This window comes from Hyla sarda, unplaced genomic scaffold (genome assembly GCF_029499605.1).
Source record: "Hyla sarda isolate aHylSar1 unplaced genomic scaffold, aHylSar1.hap1 scaffold_546, whole genome shotgun sequence".
Taxonomy (NCBI): domain Eukaryota; kingdom Metazoa; phylum Chordata; class Amphibia; order Anura; family Hylidae; genus Hyla; species Hyla sarda.
Window position 1 is genome coordinate 140,191 of NW_026610557.1, and position 18,249 is coordinate 158,439.

At 51.1% G+C, this 18,249-nt stretch overlaps 3 non-coding genes and 3 pseudogenes across 3 annotated transcripts; all 6 read left to right on the forward strand.

Moving 5' to 3' along the window:
* The first annotated feature begins 733 nt into the window (after positions 1-733).
* On the forward strand, positions 734-812 carry LOC130339602 (U2 spliceosomal RNA; annotated as a pseudogene).
* Positions 813-6,760: 5,948 nt separating this feature from the next.
* Positions 6,761-6,936, forward strand: LOC130339590 (U2 spliceosomal RNA; annotated as a pseudogene).
* A 2,093-nt stretch (positions 6,937-9,029) lies between these two features.
* LOC130339648 (U2 spliceosomal RNA) lies at positions 9,030-9,220 on the forward strand. The gene has a single exon (XR_008879977.1). It is a non-coding gene; the product is annotated as a U2 spliceosomal RNA (small nuclear RNA).
* Positions 9,221-11,316: 2,096 nt separating this feature from the next.
* Positions 11,317-11,507, forward strand: LOC130339649 (U2 spliceosomal RNA). The gene has a single exon (XR_008879978.1). It is a non-coding gene; the product is annotated as a U2 spliceosomal RNA (small nuclear RNA).
* Positions 11,508-13,605: 2,098 nt separating this feature from the next.
* Positions 13,606-13,796, forward strand: LOC130339651 (U2 spliceosomal RNA). The gene has a single exon (XR_008879979.1). It is a non-coding gene; the product is annotated as a U2 spliceosomal RNA (small nuclear RNA).
* Positions 13,797-15,907: 2,111 nt separating this feature from the next.
* LOC130339607 (U2 spliceosomal RNA) lies at positions 15,908-16,125 on the forward strand (annotated as a pseudogene).
* Positions 16,126-18,249: the final 2,124 nt, after the last annotated feature.

The window sequence follows — 18,249 nt, forward strand, 5'->3', positions numbered from 1 at the left end:
CCTTTGCTGTGTATGTGACTATGGAGCTGTTTGGTGATGTCGTCTATTACGGCCTTCATAGAAGCAACAGGAGATTGTTGCATCCATCTTGAACCCTCAGAACTACAGTGCTATGATGTCACTCACTTCCACAGGCCTTGCAGAGTGTAAACAACAACAACCCAGCTTTGTTGTGTATGTAACCAAAGGGATTTGTGATGTCACCTAGAACCTTCACAGCAGCGACAGCTTTATGAGGAGCATCAGCACTGCTCTGCCTGAGCAGAACCATCACCGCCATAGGTTGTCAAATAACCCGGATTTAACCCACACAGGTAAGTCCAATGGGGTGCAGGCATGTCCTCTATGCTTACAGCTTCCCGTGGGTGTTGGTTTGATACCGTTTGGGGACAGCCAAGGAGGCATCTGCAGGCAACAAAGGTAGGTGTGTGCTTGTGTGTGTGTTTCCTATGCAGATCCTAAGCCCAGTGTCACATGCAAGTAGGAGGAGTAAGAAGGGTTCCTGGCAAATCCGGGTTATGGATTGCATTTAAAAAGGCCCCGTGGGAGTGCAATGGGCCCCTGTCTTGCTGCTTAGCAATAATGGTATGGGTTTAGGTTCTGCTGTGTGTACTGGTGGTTGACTGCCCCCCAGCCCAGAGTGTGCATGGAAAATTGTCTGGCAGCCTCCCTGACAGCAAGCAGTGATAGTGCCCATGAAGGGGACCTTGTTGGGCCCGCCCCTTTCACGGTTATCGCTTCTCGGCCTTTTGGCTAAGATCAAGTGTAGTATCTGTACCCTGCTCTGTACTGACGAGGGGCAAAAACCCCGAAACAGCTGTCTGCAGATACTTACCTGGCAGGGGAGATACCATGATCGCTACGGTCTGAAGAACTCCAAGCATTGTGGTAGAGATTTTGCGTAGTACGATTGCAGTACTTTTCGTTCTTATTAGAACCGCATTTCTCTAGAGCATACCACCTGAAGATCGTCTCCTGCCTGCCTCGGAACATCTGAAGAAGGAGAAGATCTTGAAGACTGCAGCTCCGGAAGAAGCCGACGAAGAACCTGGAAGAAGGGAATCGGCGGTGAATTCCGGAACAGCGGCGAAGAGGAAGGCGGCGCAGAATCTTTTCGAAGAAACTCGCTGCCTCTGGAGAAGGATTTGCATAGCTCCTCCCACCGGGACCGGATCTGCATAGCTCCTCCCACCCGGGAAAGAAGACTTTGCGAAGCCTCTCTCCACAAGCAAGCAAGGAAGCGGAAAAGAGCCTGCTGGAAGAAGCCATGGCCTCAACCAGCAAGTCCACCCAGGAGGCTGCAGGGCAAGGCCTGGAGGTCCAGCCCCAACCACAGCAAGCTTCAACCTCCACCACGGCAAGGCAGAAGGGCGGCAGAATTCCTAACCTGGAAGCTCCAACCCTGGAGCCCTGGATGAGGCAGACTGTTGCCTTGAAGCTCAAGCCCGTGGACGGAAGGGTGCCGGACATGTCCCACGACGTGTTCTGCAAGAAGATGCTGGCGGATCAAGGCTTCCCCACGGCTGACACCCTGGGAATAGCAACCTTCTTTTCGGGAATCTTCTACATCACCTTTGCCACCATTGGGACCTGTAGAAGATACTGGGAGGTGGTGAAAGCGGCGAGTCCCGAATCCCCTTTCTCTCGCTTTGTGGGCAACTGCCTTATTCAAAGAGAGGAGAGGCGGGTGACGGTCTCAATGCGGAACCCACACACCCCAGGCACGGACATCTCGACCTTCCTGAAGCGCTTCTGCACCGTGGTGAGGGAGCCCACCCGCATCCTGAACTCACTCGGATACTGGACCTGCAAGTGGTCTGTGGTCGTCAGACTCAACAAGAACCCTGCTTCTCCAGACGGACTACAGCACCTGCCAACGACATTTTCCTTGGGCAACTCCACAGGACTTATCTTCTACCCGGACATGCCGCAGACCTGCAGGAGATGTGGCAAGATGGGCCACGAGGGCAAGGACTGTACGGAGGATGCCTGCAGGTATTGCCGTGTGACAGGTCACACGACCAAGGACTGCCCCAAGAGCAAGACCTGCAACCTCTGCGGACTGGCAGCCCACAGCTACAAGGACTGCCCCCAGAGGGAGAGAACATGGGCATCTGTGGCAGCGAGAGCACCGAAGCCAGCCCCAGCTCCGGAGCCAACACCACGGATGGCCAAGCCGACCAAGGAGGGTAAGAAGGCGAAAGCCACCACCCCTGCCCCGTCCCGCCCCTCCCCTGCCCCTCCCGCCCCATCCCCTGCCCCTCCCGCCCCATCTCCTGCCCCATCCCGCCCCACCCCTGCCCCATCCCGTCCCACCCCTGCCCCATCCCGTCCCACCCCTGCCCCTCCTGCCCCATCCCGTCCCACCCCTGCCCCTCCTGCCCCATCCCGTCCCACCCCCGCCCCTCCTGCCCCATCCCGCCCCACCCCTGCCCCCCGTACCCCACCCCGGCCCACCCCTGCCCCCCGTACCCCACCCCGGCCCACCCCTGCCCCGTCCTCCCCTGCCCGGCCCACCCCTGCCCCGTCCTCCCCTGCCCGGCCCACCCCTGCCCCGTCCTCCCCTGCCCGGGCACTCTCTCCTGCCCCCCGCCCCACCCAGCCTCCTTTCTCTCCTGGCCCAGCAGCACCTAACCCCCCTCCAGCTGCTGGTGCCCGCCCTTCGGAGGACTTTCCTGTGCTTCCTCCCCCAGGTACCATACAGAGGAAGAGGAAAGGAAGGGACAACGTATCAGAAGAGTCCCACAAAAGAAAGATAATCGAGACCTGCGAGACCCCTCAAGCTTCAGATGAGGAGGAGGAGATGGAGCAGGTCTGTGAGAGCCTTGAAGCTTCAGAAGGAGAGGAGGTGATGGAGCAGGCCCAAGTGGAGCAGGTCCAAGCAGAGCCAGTCCAAGCTCAATCTATGGAGGAGCTGCTGCAGGACCCAGAGGTCAAGAAAATCCTGGACACTCCGTCCAACACGGTCTACGACGAGTTCTTAGAAGGGCGCTACGAGAAGCCACAGGAGCCGACAGGCGCCAGAGAAGAAGACCCGTCCGACCAGACTGGTAACTAGTATCAGAACTAACCTCTCTTTTTATTCCCATGGCTGATCTCAACATCTTCTGCATTAATGTGAGGAGTATTAGAGCTTGGTTTAGATTTCAGACTGTTCTTACGTTCTTAGATTCCCAGAGGTGTGATGTTTTCATGTTGCAGGAATGTGCTTTGTCTGCTTCTAGGTCTTACAACCATCTGGCCAGGCAGTGGCCTCACGGCCCTTCCTACTGGTCTGGTGGGGGTGACAATAGGTCTGCGGGGGTGGCCATCCTGATCAGGGGAGGTAACTTTGCACTTGATTCCGTCCGGGAGCTCGTCTGTGGCAGACTTCTTGTCGCAGACGGTTCCTGGGCGGGTGAGCCCGTGCGGCTCATCAACGTGTATGCCTCCCCTGAGAGGGATGTCCGACTGGAGGTTCTCCAGGCCCTGCGGGCTGAACTCGCCACCACTAGGGCAGTAGTGTTGGGTGGTGACTTCAACTGCCCCATTGAGGTGGACGGGCGCAGTTCTGGCACATCCGCCAACCTGGACGTGACGTCTAAACTGCTGATCGAGATGGTGACGGAGGCATCCTTGCAGGACGTTGTCGGGTCCATCGGGAACGGCTCCGTAAACTATACGTGGAGCCGCCCCGATGGCTCGCTCCGTTCTCGGATAGACTTCATCTTCACTTCGAGAGCAGTCAGAAAGGTGTCGTACTCTATGGTCCCCTGCTTCTTCTCTGACCACAGGGCCATTCGATTCCGGGGGACTCTGGGCCATGGATTCCCACCTGGCCCGGGCTCCTGGAAGTTGAATTGTGCCCTGTTGGAGCAGAGGGAGGTCATGGAGGAACTTAGGGATGCTTACCTTGTATGGCGAAATGACAAATGTCTGTTCAAGTGCATCAGCGATTGGTGGGAATATGTTAAAGTCGAATTCCGTTGTTTCTTTCAGGCAAAAGGCAGACAACAGGCGTGTGCGAAGAAGTGGGACTTGAGGAAACTGCAGCGCGAGCTGCGGTCCCTGCAGGACCTGCTCCAGTGTGGCTGGGACGTCAGGGAGGAGCTGGAGGAGACCAAAAAGAGCTTGAAAAGGCACTTTGAGGAGGAATCCAAGCGAATCGTCTTTCGTTCCAAGGTGGAGAACCTGGAGAAGGGTGAGAAATGTAACTCTTTCTTTTTCAGGAAGCTCCATGCCGGCCACACGCCCCTGACTGAGCTACGAGATGAGACCGGACACATGAGGAGCGGCAAGGAGGAAGTGATGGGGGTCGTCCACGACTTCTACAGCAACCTCTACGCCCCCAAGTCATCCGACCCCGAAGCCGCCGAGAGGTTCCTGTCAGGTGTCACTAACGTTGTTGATCCCGCAGGTGCGGCGGCAATGGACGATCCCTTGACGGTGGGGGAGCTGCTCTCTGCCGCTAAATCCTTTAAGCCCGGCAGGACCCCGGGCAGTGACGGTCTCCCGGCCGAGCTCTACGTAGCGCTGGGTGACCTGATCTGTCCGGACCTGTTGGAGGTGTACGAGGAGATGGTGGTGGGGGGCAGAATGCCTCCGTCGTTGAGGGAAGGGATGATCACGATCTTGTATAAGCGGAAGGGGGAGAGATGTGACCTGAAAAACTGGCGTCCCATCTCTCTCCTGAACGTGGACTACAAGATCCTCGCCAAGGTGCTGGCCAACAGGCTGAAACCTGTCATGGGGCAGATCGTCCATCCGGACCAGACCTGCAGCATTCCTGGCCGCAGGATTGCCGACAGCCTTGCCCTTGTGAGAGACACGGTCCATTACATCCAGGACCGCGGGGGCCGCGCCGCCCTGGTCAGCTTAGATCAGGAGAAGGCGTTCGACCGTGTCTCCCACGCATTCATGGACAGGGTTTTGCGCAGGCTGGGTCTGGGGAAGATGTTTTGCTCTTTTGTTAACGTTATGTATTTTGACATTTACAGCACGGTGTTGGTGAACGGCTGGAAGACTGACCCCTTTTCCATTCTTTCAGGGGTTAGACAAGGCTGCCCTCTTTCACCTCTCCTTTTTGTTTGTGTTATAGAGCTCTTCGCTGAGACTATCCGGCAGAATGGAGAGATCAGAGGGATCACCGCACCAGGACCAGATCGCCACGAGGTCAAGTGCTCGCTCTACATGGACGACGTGACCGTCTTCTGCGCTGACCAGCGTTCGGTGACTGCACTCGTCCAGACCTGCGAGGACTTCGGCAGAGCTTCGGGGGCAAAAGTCAACTGCGGGAAGTCGGAGGCCATGCTCTTCGGGGAATGGCACCTGGCTTCTTCCGCCCCCTTCCCCTTTGCTGTCAAGCCGGACTTCATTCAAATTCTTGGAGTCTGGTTCGGGAAGGAAGGAGCGGCCCTTAAGTCTTGGCAAGACCGACTAGGAAGGATAAACTCGAAGATCGGACTGTGGAGCTCCAGAAAGCTCACGATGGAAGGCAAGGCACTTGTCCTGCGGAGTGAAGTTTTGCCTGTGCTCCAATATACCGCACAGGCCTGGCCTCCCCATACCACCGTTTGCAAGGCCATCACCCGGACAGTGTTTGGCTTCGTCTGGGGCAAAATGGACAGAGTCAAGAGGACCGTGATGTACAAGGAACCCCGCAAGGGTGGGAAGGGAATACCCGACATCCCCGCTCTGCTGAGGGCCTCCTTTGCATGTGTCACGGTGCAGCGGACTCTTGTAGAAAAGACTGGCTCAGCGGGCAGGTCCATGTCTCGCTTGCTTCTCATGCCCCTCTGGAGACAGCTGGGCTGGGACAAGTGGGACAGCTCCATCCCTTACAACTGGAACACTCCCTGGTTCTATGGGGATGTTGTCCGGTTTGTGAGGGAGCACCAGCTGGAAGGACTGAAACCAGACCTATGGAAGCCGAAGACAATCCACAAGCTCATCCGAGCTAAGGACTTGACCGAGCTGGTTCCGGGACTCCCCGCAGCCACTGCAGAGACAGTTTGGAACAATGTGGCCTCAAAGCGGCTTACCAATGGACACAAGGACTTGTCGTGGATGGCCGTCATGGGAGGTCTCTCTCTCAGGTCATTCATGCATGCCCGCAACCTGTGCAAGACCCGGTACTGCCCCCGTTGCCCCTACGTGGAGGAAACATCTTTCCACGTGTTTTGGCAGTGCCCCTTTGCACAGGGTCTGTTGGACGCCCTAGAACATGAACTCAGAGACTCAGTGCCCAGGAGCTGCCTATCGTACCATTCGGTGCTTTACGGCCTGTTCCCTGGGACCCACGACGTGGAGGCCATCCAGGAGGCCTGGCGCCTTATGAACTGTTTTAAGGACGCAGTGTGGCTTGCCAGGAACCGCCTCGTGATCAACAGGGAAAACATGTCCGTCCGGGACTGCCGCAGGTTCATCAAGAACCTGCTTAGAGACTATTCCATCTTGGACAGCTCGGCCGTTGATGAGGAAGAAGAGGAGTGAAGACCCCTCTCCTTCTCCCATGTCTCCCTGAAGATACAGCCCAACAGTTTGGCCCTGTGATCCGTCCCCTCCCTACCCCCACATAGTCGCCCACACCCCTACCCCGATCACAGATTGTATTATTTGGTTTTTGTTTGATCTCTTGTGCCTTTATATTGCAGGATTGAGCTGAATGTTAGAGTAGCATGGTGTGCGATGTATAGCTTAGGGAACCTTTGCTGTGTATTGTACTATCATGCTTTGTGTGACTGTAATTTATTGTACGACTTGTAATGACTGAACGGAAAATAAAGCTCTTTCAATCAAAAAAAATCTGTTCTTATCAGTTTAATATCTGATACGTCCCCTATCTGGGGACCATATATTAAATGGATTTTTGAGAACGGGGGCCGATTTCGAAGCTTGCTTCCGTCGCCCTATGCATTGACCCGATATGGCAGTATCTTCGGGTACAGTGCACCACCCCCTTACAGGGTTAAAAAGAAAGATTCCTACTTTCATTGCTACCTGCTTGCTGGCTAGCCAGCTAGCCAGCCCTGTGGGCCTTGCTGCTGCTGCAGCCAAAAAACAAAAGGTGGTGCTGCTGCTGCTTCTGCTGCTTCTGCTTCTGCTTGTGTCTGGCCCCTGTTGGAGCGTCCAGGCACAGGACTTCTGCTGCTGCTGACTAAATGGCCTCCTTAATTGGATCATTTGAGTAGCCAGCACACCTGTGCAGGTAGGGCATGACATGATAGGCAGCTGCCTTGATAGCGGGTGGGTGCTGAATGTTCCTAATTGACAAAATAAGATTAATGCTTATGAAGAAATATAAAATCTCATCCCTTCCCCAATATCGCGCCACACCCCTACCCCTTAATTCCCTGGTTGAACGTGATGGACATATGTCTTTTTTCGACCGTACTAACTATGTAACTATGTAACATAACATGGGGGGGGGGGGGGGGGGTCTCCTGGCTGTTCACACAGGTGTGTCATTGCTGTACATTGACCATGCATTGCTTCTGTGGTATTGCAAAGGCAAAGACAAATGCTTCCAGCCATCCATTGCACTAATGGATTGGTCATCAGCTGGCTGTCTATGTCCCGCATCAATATAGACCAAAGTACAGAGGGTTAGGCTATGCTATTGTGCACCTACCTGATGCATCAGAAGGTGCGAGGCCCTTGCTAAATTCTGTGCACAGACTTTGAGATCTATGCTTTAGACTGTATCTAAACCTGCTCCAACATGGACTGACATTCTGGCCTACTTTCAGCCGATGCGACTTGTCTGTCGCTGAACAGTCGCTTTTTATGTATTCAGCACCTATGTATAATGTTGTAAAAATGCTCTAGAAGCTAAAGTCGCAGAAATGTCACACATATTTGGCCTGCAACTTTCTGTGCGACAAATTCAGACAGGAAAAATCAGTATAAATCCTTAGAAAATTATCCCCCAGTGTCTCCATCTGCTGGCGGTATTGAATAAGCATTGCTGCACTGATGGGGTATGCATTAGACGAAAAAAAAGAAGAAAAAGAAGAATAATACGCCCAGAAAAGAGGCGAAAAGGAGAAAAACGTAAAAAAACGTGAAAAAAAAGTAAGAGGAAGAGAAGGGAAAAAAAGGTGGAAATGGGTTTAAAAGTGATTTCGGCGGAGAAATATATATATATATATATATATATATATATATATATATATATATGCGCACACACACACATAGATATAAACGTATTCTCCGTTGAGATATTGCAGCCGCTGCTGTGTCCAGGCCCAGGAGCCTTAGCACTGTGCTGTGATGTCACTCAATACCACTGACATCACTAGGTGTAAACAACATCTCTCCTTTGCTGTGTATGTGACTATGGAGCTGTTTGGTGATGTCGTCTATTACGGCCTTCATAGAAGCAACAGGAGATTGTTGCATCCATCTTGAACCCTCAGAACTACAGTGCTATGATGTCACTCACTTCCACAGGCCTTGCAGAGTGTAAACAACAACAACCCAGCTTTGTTGTGTATGTAACCAAAGGGATTTGTGATGTCACCTAGAACCTTCACAGCAGCGACAGCTTTATGAGGAGCATCAGCACTGCTCTGCCTGAGCAGAACCATCACCGCCATAGGTTGTCAAATAACCCGGATTTAACCCACACAGGTAAGTCCAATGGGGTGCAGGCATGTCCTCTATGCTTACAGCTTCCCGTGGGTGTTGGTTTGATACCGTTTGGGGACAGCCAAGGAGGCATCTGCAGGCAACAAAGGTAGGTGTGTGCTTGTGTGTGTGTTTCCTATGCAGATCCTAAGCCCAGTGTCACATGCAAGTAGGAGGAGTAAGAAGGGTTCCTGGCAAATCCGGGTTATGGATTGCATTTAAAAAGGCCCCGTGGGAGTGCAATGGGCCCCTGTCTTGCTGCTTAGCAATAATGGTATGGGTTTAGGTTCTGCTGTGTGTACTGGTGGTTGACTGCCCCCCAGCCCAGAGTGTGCATGGAAAATTGTCTGGCAGCCTCCCTGACAGCAAGCAGTGATAGTGCCCATGAAGGGGACCTTGTTGGGCCCGCCCCTTTCACGGTTATCGCTTCTCGGCCTTTTGGCTAAGATCAAGTGTAGTATCTGTTCTTATCAGTTTAATATCTGATACGTCCCCTATCTGGGGACCATATATTAAATGGATTTTTGAGAACGGGGGCCGATTTCGAAGCTTGCTTCCGTCGCCCTATGCATTGACCCGATATGGCAGTATCTTCGGGTACAGTGCACCACCCCCTTACAGGGTTAAAAAGAAAGATTCCTACTTTCATTGCTACCTGCTTGCTGGCTAGCCAGCTAGCCAGCCCTGTGGGCCTTGCTGCTGCTGCAGCCAAAAAACAAAAGGTGGTGCTGCTGCTGCTTCTGCTGCTTCTGCTTCTGCTTGTGTCTGGCCCCTGTTGGAGCGTCCAGGCACAGGACTTCTGCTGCTGCTGACTAAATGGCCTCCTTAATTGGATCATTTGAGTAGCCAGCACACCTGTGCAGGTAGGGCATGACATGATAGGCAGCTGCCTTGATAGCGGGTGGGTGCTGAATGTTCCTAATTGACAAAATAAGATTAATGCTTATGAAGAAATATAAAATCTCATCCCTTCCCCAATATCGCGCCACACCCCTACCCCTTAATTCCCTGGTTGAACGTGATGGACATATGTCTTTTTTCGACCGTACTAACTATGTAACTATGTAACATAACATGGGGGGGGGGGGGGGGGGGGTCTCCTGGCTGTTCACACAGGTGTGTCATTGCTGTACATTGACCATGCATTGCTTCTGTGGTATTGCAAAGGCAAAGACAAATGCTTCCAGCCATCCATTGCACTAATGGATTGGTCATCAGCTGGCTGTCTATGTCCCGCATCAATATAGACCAAAGTACAGAGGGTTAGGCTATGCTATTGTGCACCTACCTGATGCATCAGAAGGTGCGAGGCCCTTGCTAAATTCTGTGCACAGACTTTGAGATCTATGCTTTAGACTGTATCTAAACCTGCTCCAACATGGACTGACATTCTGGCCTACTTTCAGCCGATGCGACTTGTCTGTCGCTGAACAGTCGCTTTTTATGTATTCAGCACCTATGTATAATGTTGTAAAAATGCTCTAGAAGCTAAAGTCGCAGAAATGTCACACATATTTGGCCTGCAACTTTCTGTGCGACAAATTCAGACAGGAAAAATCAGTATAAATCCTTAGAAAATTATCCCCCAGTGTCTCCATCTGCTGGCGGTATTGAATAAGCATTGCTGCACTGATGGGGTATGCATTAGACGAAAAAAAAAGAAGAAAAAGAAGAATAATACGCCCAGAAAAGAGGCGAAAAGGAGAAAAACGTAAAAAAACATGAAAAAAAAGTAAGAGGAAGAGAAGGGAAAAAAAGGTGGAAATGGGTTTAAAAGTGATTTCGGCGGAGAAATATATATATATATATATATATATATATATATATATATATATATGCGCACACACACACATAGATATAAACGTATTCTCCGTTGAGATATTGCAGCCGCTGCTGTGTCCAGGCCCAGGAGCCTTAGCACTGTGCTGTGATGTCACTCAATACCACTGACATCACTAGGTGTAAACGACATCTCTCCTTTGCTGTGTATGTGACTATGGAGCTGTTTGGTGATGTCGTCTATTACGGCCTTCATAGAAGCAACAGGAGATTGTTGCATCCATCTTGAACCCTCAGAACTACAGTGCTATGATGTCACTCACTTCCACAGGCCTTGCAGAGTGTAAACAACAACAACCCAGCTTTGTTGTGTATGTAACCAAAGGGATTTGTGATGTCACCTAGAACCTTCACAGCAGCGACAGCTTTATGAGGAGCATCAGCACTGCTCTGCCTGAGCAGAACCATCACCGCCATAGGTTGTCAAATAACCCGGATTTAACCCACACAGGTAAGTCCAATGGGGTGCAGGCATGTCCTCTATGCTTACAGCTTCCCGTGGGTGTTGGTTTGATACCGTTTGGGGACAGCCAAGGAGGCATCTGCAGGCAACAAAGGTAGGTGTGTGCTTGTGTGTGTGTTTCCTATGCAGATCCTAAGCCCAGTGTCACATGCAAGTAGGAGGAGTAAGAAGGGTTCCTGGCAAATCCGGGTTATGGATTGCATTTAAAAAGGCCCCGTGGGAGTGCAATGGGCCCCTGTCTTGCTGCTTAGCAATAATGGTATGGGTTTAGGTTCTGCTGTGTGTACTGGTGGTTGACTGCCCCCCAGCCCAGAGTGTGCATGGAAAATTGTCTGGCAGCCTCCCTGACAGCAAGCAGTGATAGTGCCCATGAAGGGGACCTTGTTGGGCCCGCCCCTTTCACGGTTATCGCTTCTCGGCCTTTTGGCTAAGATCAAGTGTAGTATCTGTTCTTATCAGTTTAATATCTGATACGTCCCCTATCTGGGGACCATATATTAAATGGATTTTTGAGAACGGGGGCCGATTTCGAAGCTTGCTTCCGTCGCCCTATGCATTGACCCGATATGGCAGTATCTTCGGGTACAGTGCACCACCCCCTTACAGGGTTAAAAAGAAAGATTCCTACTTTCATTGCTACCTGCTTGCTGGCTAGCCAGCTAGCCAGCCCTGTGGGCCTTGCTGCTGCTGCAGCCAAAAAACAAAAGGTGGTGCTGCTGCTGCTTCTGCTGCTTCTGCTTCTGCTTGTGTCTGGCCCCTGTTGGAGCGTCCAGGCACAGGACTTCTGCTGCTGCTGACTAAATGGCCTCCTTAATTGGATCATTTGAGTAGCCAGCACACCTGTGCAGGTAGGGCATGACATGATAGGCAGCTGCCTTGATAGCGGGTGGGTGCTGAATGTTCCTAATTGACAAAATAAGATTAATGCTTATGAAGAAATATAAAATCTCATCCCTTCCCCAATATCGCGCCACACCCCTACCCCTTAATTCCCTGGTTGAACGTGATGGACATATGTCTTTTTTCGACCGTACTAACTATGTAACTATGTAACATAACATGGGGGGGGGGGGGGGTCTCCTGGCTGTTCACACAGGTGTGTCATTGCTGTACATTGACCATGCATTGCTTCTGTGGTATTGCAAAGGCAAAGACAAATGCTTCCAGCCATCCATTGCACTAATGGATTGGTCATCAGCTGGCTGTCTATGTCCCGCATCAATATAGACCAAAGTACAGAGGGTTAGGCTATGCTATTGTGCACCTACCTGATGCATCAGAAGGTGCGAGGCCCTTGCTAAATTCTGTGCACAGACTTTGAGATCTATGCTTTAGACTGTATCTAAACCTGCTCCAACATGGACTGACATTCTGGCCTACTTTCAGCCGATGCGACTTGTCTGTCGCTGAACAGTCGCTTTTTATGTATTCAGCACCTATGTATAATGTTGTAAAAATGCTCTAGAAGCTAAAGTCGCAGAAATGTCACACATATTTGGCCTGCAACTTTCTGTGCGACAAATTCAGACAGGAAAAATCAGTATAAATCCTTAGAAAATTATCCCCCAGTGTCTCCATCTGCTGGCGGTATTGAATAAGCATTGCTGCACTGATGGGGTATGCATTAGACGAAAAAAAAGAAGAAAAAGAAGAATAATACGCCCAGAAAAGAGGCGAAAAGGAGAAAAACGTAAAAAAACGTGAAAAAAAAGTAAGAGGAAGAGAAGGGAAAAAAAGGTGGAAATGGGTTTAAAAGTGATTTCGGCGGAGAAATATATATATATATATATATATATATATATATATATATATATATATATATATGCGCACACACACACATAGATATAAACGTATTCTCCGTTGAGATATTGCAGCCGCTGCTGTGTCCAGGCCCAGGAGCCTTAGCACTGTGCTGTGATGTCACTCAATACCACTGACATCACTAGGTGTAAACAACATCTCTCCTTTGCTGTGTATGTGACTATGGAGCTGTTTGGTGATGTCGTCTATTACGGCCTTCATAGAAGCAACAGGAGATTGTTGCATCCATCTTGAACCCTCAGAACTACAGTGCTATGATGTCACTCACTTCCACAGGCCTTGCAGAGTGTAAACAACAACAACCCAGCTTTGTTGTGTATGTAACCAAAGGGATTTGTGATGTCACCTAGAACCTTCACAGCAGCGACAGCTTTATGAGGAGCATCAGCACTGCTCTGCCTGAGCAGAACCATCACCGCCATAGGTTGTCAAATAACCCGGATTTAACCCACACAGGTAAGTCCAATGGGGTGCAGGCATGTCCTCTATGCTTACAGCTTCCCGTGGGTGTTGGTTTGATACCGTTTGGGGACAGCCAAGGAGGCATCTGCAGGCAACAAAGGTAGGTGTGTGCTTGTGTGTGTGTTTCCTATGCAGATCCTAAGCCCAGTGTCACATGCAAGTAGGAGGAGTAAGAAGGGTTCCTGGCAAATCCGGGTTATGGATTGCATTTAAAAAGGCCCCGTGGGAGTGCAATGGGCCCCTGTCTTGCTGCTTAGCAATAATGGTATGGGTTTAGGTTCTGCTGTGTGTACTGGTGGTTGACTGCCCCCCAGCCCAGAGTGTGCATGGAAAATTGTCTGGCAGCCTCCCTGACAGCAAGCAGTGATAGTGCCCATGAAGGGGACCTTGTTGGGCCCGCCCCTTTCACGGTTATCGCTTCTCGGCCTTTTGGCTAAGATCAAGTGTAGTATCTGTTCTTATCAGTTTAATATCTGATACGTCCCCTATCTGGGGACCATATATTAAATGGATTTTTGAGAACGGGGGCCGATTTCGAAGCTTGCTTCCGTCGCCCTATGCATTGACCCGATATGGCAGTATCTTCGGGTACAGTGCACCACCCCCTTACAGGGTTAAAAAGAAAGATTCCTACTTTCATTGCTACCTGCTTGCTGGCTAGCCAGCTAGCCAGCCCTGTGGGCCTTGCTGCTGCTGCAGCCAAAAAACAAAAGGTGGTGCTGCTGCTGCTGCTGCTGCTTCTGCTGCTTCTGCTTCTGCTTGTGTCTGGCCCCTGTTGGAGCGTCCAGGCACAGGACTTCTGCTGCTGCTGACTAAATGGCCTCCTTAATTGGATCATTTGAGTAGCCAGCACACCTGTGCAGGTAGGGCATGACATGATAGGCAGCTGCCTTGATAGCGGGTGGGTGCTGAATGTTCCTAATTGACAAAATAAGATTAATGCTTATGAAGAAATATAAAATCTCATCCCTTCCCCAATATCGCGCCACACCCCTACCCCTTAATTCCCTGGTTGAACGTGATGGACATATGTCTTTTTTCGACCGTACTAACTATGTAACTATGTAACATAACATGGGGGGGGGGGGGGGTGTCTCCTGGCTGTTCACACAGGTGTGTCATTGCTGTACATTGACCATGCATTGCTTCTGTGGTATTGCAAAGGCAAAGACAAATGCTTCCAGCCATCCATTGCACTAATGGATTGGTCATCAGCTGGCTGTCTATGTCCCGCATCAATATAGACCAAAGTACAGAGGGTTAGGCTATGCTATTGTGCACCTACCTGATGCATCAGAAGGTGCGAGGCCCTTGCTAAATTCTGTGCACAGACTTTGAGATCTATGCTTTAGACTGTATCTAAACCTGCTCCAACATGGACTGACATTCTGGCCTACTTTCAGCCGATGCGACTTGTCTGTCGCTGAACAGTCGCTTTTTATGTATTCAGCACCTATGTATAATGTTGTAAAAATGCTCTAGAAGCTAAAGTCGCAGAAATGTCACACATATTTGGCCTGCAACTTTCTGTGCGACAAATTCAGACAGGAAAAATCAGTATAAATCCTTAGAAAATTATCCCCCAGTGTCTCCATCTGCTGGCGGTATTGAATAAGCATTGCTGCACTGATGGGGTATGCATTAGACGAAAAAAAAGAAGAAAAAGAAGAATAATACGCCCAGAAAAGAGGCGAAAAGGAGAAAAACGTAAAAAAACGTGAAAAAAAAGTAAGAGGAAGAGAAGGGAAAAAAAGGTGGAAATGGGTTTAAAAGTGATTTCGGCGGAGAAATATATATATATATATATATATATATATATATATATATATATATATATATATATGCGCACACACACACATAGATATAAACGTATTCTCCGTTGAGATATTGCAGCCGCTGCTGTGTCCAGGCCCAGGAGCCTTAGCACTGTGCTGTGATGTCACTCAATACCACTGACATCACTAGGTGTAAACAACATCTCTCCTTTGCTGTGTATGTGACTATGGAGCTGTTTGGTGATGTCGTCTATTACGGCCTTCATAGAAGCAACAGGAGATTGTTGCATCCATCTTGAACCCTCAGAACTACAGTGCTATGATGTCACTCACTTCCACAGGCCTTGCAGAGTGTAAACAACAACAACCCAGCTTTGTTGTGTATGTAACCAAAGGGATTTGTGATGTCACCTAGAACCTTCACAGCAGCGACAGCTTTATGAGGAGCATCAGCACTGCTCTGCCTGAGCAGAACCATCACCGCCATAGGTTGTCAAATAACCCGGATTTAACCCACACAGGTAAGTCCAATGGGGTGCAGGCATGTCCTCTATGCTTACAGCTTCCCGTGGGTGTTGGTTTGATACCGTTTGGGGACAGCCAAGGAGGCATCTGCAGGCAACAAAGGTAGGTGTGTGCTTGTGTGTGTGTTTCCTATGCAGATCCTAAGCCCAGTGTCACATGCAAGTAGGAGGAGTAAGAAGGGTTCCTGGCAAATCCGGGTTATGGATTGCATTTAAAAAGGCCCCGTGGGAGTGCAATGGGCCCCTGTCTTGCTGCTTAGCAATAATGGTATGGGTTTAGGTTCTGCTGTGTGTACTGGTGGTTGACTGCCCCCCAGCCCAGAGTGTGCATGGAAAATTGTCTGGCAGCCTCCCTGACAGCAAGCAGTGATAGTGCCCATGAAGGGGACCTTGTTGGGCCCGCCCCTTTCACGGTTATCGCTTCTCGGCCTTTTGGCTAAGATCAAGTGTAGTATCTGCATTTGGTCTGGTCGGAAGGTGTCTGTGGTACCCCGCTTCTCGGCCTTGGGGGATTGTCTCTCCTTACGGAGGGACTTCACCCCCTTGCTGCTATTGGGGAGCGGGCTTAGTCCACAGACAACGGGTTGCGATCCCCCTGTCTCTGGGACCTTGTGTCTCAGAAGGCATTTTCGGTACGTTGAGCGTTACCTGTAGCTTCGGAAGCACCTAGGGTACCCCCGACCTCTGCCTTGGGTAAGGGTTCCGCTTTTATAGCGGGATTCCGAGCCCCTGCTGCTATTGGGGAAGGGGCTTAGTCCCTGGGTGTGGAAGATGCCGTTCTCCTGGGCTTTCCCCTCTGGGGAAATGTCGATGCGAAATACCATCCGCATAGAGGTGTCGGAGAGCCATCGTCAGTTGAAGAACCTCCGCTTCATTGCGGAGGTGATTCTTCTTGACTACTTCCGCCTCAATAGGGAGGACATCCTGTGTCTAAATGACCAGGAAAGCCGTGGCCTGTATACCGTCACCTTCACGGCCACGGCGTGTTGCGATAACATCTATGCAACCTTGTCTGGTGCGGACCAGAGGGACGATCGACTCGACGGTCTTTCGTTCCAGTTCCTCTATGGTGAGGAACATATACCGTTGGTGGTGGCTATGCACAGCCCTCATGTGACCACGGAGGATATAGCCACTTTTCTTCGGCGATACTGCGAAGAGGTGCGATTCGCAAACAAAATATTGAACTCCGTGCGGTTCTGGAACGGCAAGAGGAAGTTCTGGGTCAAGCTCCGTAAGGATCCCGGTGGTATTGGGGGTCTTTGCCATCCGCCCCCAAATTTTGCCATCGGGAGAGTTCGGGGCTTCCTGTTCTATCCTCAAATGCCTATGTATTGCCGAAATTGCTTGAGGTTTGGCCACACCCAGGAGACCTGCGGCGCGGAGCGTGTGATTCGCTGCAATAGGTGTGGCCAAGAAGGTCACATAGCCTCAAGATGTAGCCATACGATAAGGTGTAACCTCTGCGGAGAGGAAAATCATGATTTTAATTCCTGTCCCCATAAAGCAAAAACTACGATGGGTGGGTCAAGGCTGGGCCCACCCAAAGAGGGGACAGGACAAAAGACGTCCTTTTTTAAGATGCCCAAACCCCAGAAGGCAGGTACTGATGGGTCCAGGCCCAAGACCTCTGGTGCTCCATCGGGGGGCCCACCGGTGGTAGTGCTAGGGGGAGGCCATGGGGATTCCACGAAGCCCGGGCGGGTGATCGAGTTTACTGCCCGGGAAATTGAAAGACGTCGATCGACTTCCTACCTGGCTCAAGAGCCCGCCGAAACTTCTGAAGGGGGCTCACCTGTGGCGGGTGGCAGCCGACGGGCCTCGGTGGGGGCAGAGGTGGACCCAAAATTGCAGCATAAGCCAGGTACTGGCTTGGCCCAGGGTCGCCCTGCTCCGGACGAAGAGGCCCCGGTGAAAGCCCGCCGGAAGGGGAGCCAGGTGGCCAGGTCTGAGCCCGGTCCTGTTACTCCGCCTATACAGGACAGGGCCAAGAAGACAAGTGGCGCCAAACCAGGGTTTGCTGCCCCGCCAGCAGTGGACCCGGTGGGTAAAACTGGCCATCGTCGATCGATGGGGAAGTTGGAGCAACAGTCCTCAGCAACGCTTGCTGGGGAACAAGCGATGAAAACTTCCCAAGGTAGCGGCAAAGGTTCCGGAAAAGAGGCCTCACAGGCCCCTGTGCAGCAGTTCCAGTCGTCAAAAGATGAAAGAAGACGCAGATCCATCAGCCGGGGGCCAGAGATTACATCGAGTGAGAGCAACACAGAGGATATGGACAGCAGTATGACATTTAAAAGACAAAGAGAAGAAGAAGAGGAAGACATTCAAAGGAAAGCGGCGTGCCGTAGTTCGGACGAGAGCGAGCTCAGGGTCGGGGCATCATCGATCTCAAGCTCCGACCCTCAGAACATTAAGGAGCTGATGACCCCGCAGGCGGGGGATGACGGTACGCAGCTTATTATTGACTTTGATTCTCCAAGCACGGACTCTCCATAAACTATGCCTATCCCTGTAAAAATTGCCTCACTCAATGTGAGGTCCTTAAAGAGCCCTGATCGCAGGGCTGCTTTATTTTCTTATCTAGAGACATGTGACTTTGACCTTTGCCTGCTACAAGAATGTGGAATCCCTAGTAAAATGGACTATAAAGACTTAAAAGAAGACTGGAAGCTGGGCCCATCCATATGGTCCGGTGCAAATGACTGTCGTTCTGTGGGTGTTGGGCTGCTCTGCCGAGGCCAGTCCTTTTCTATTCATA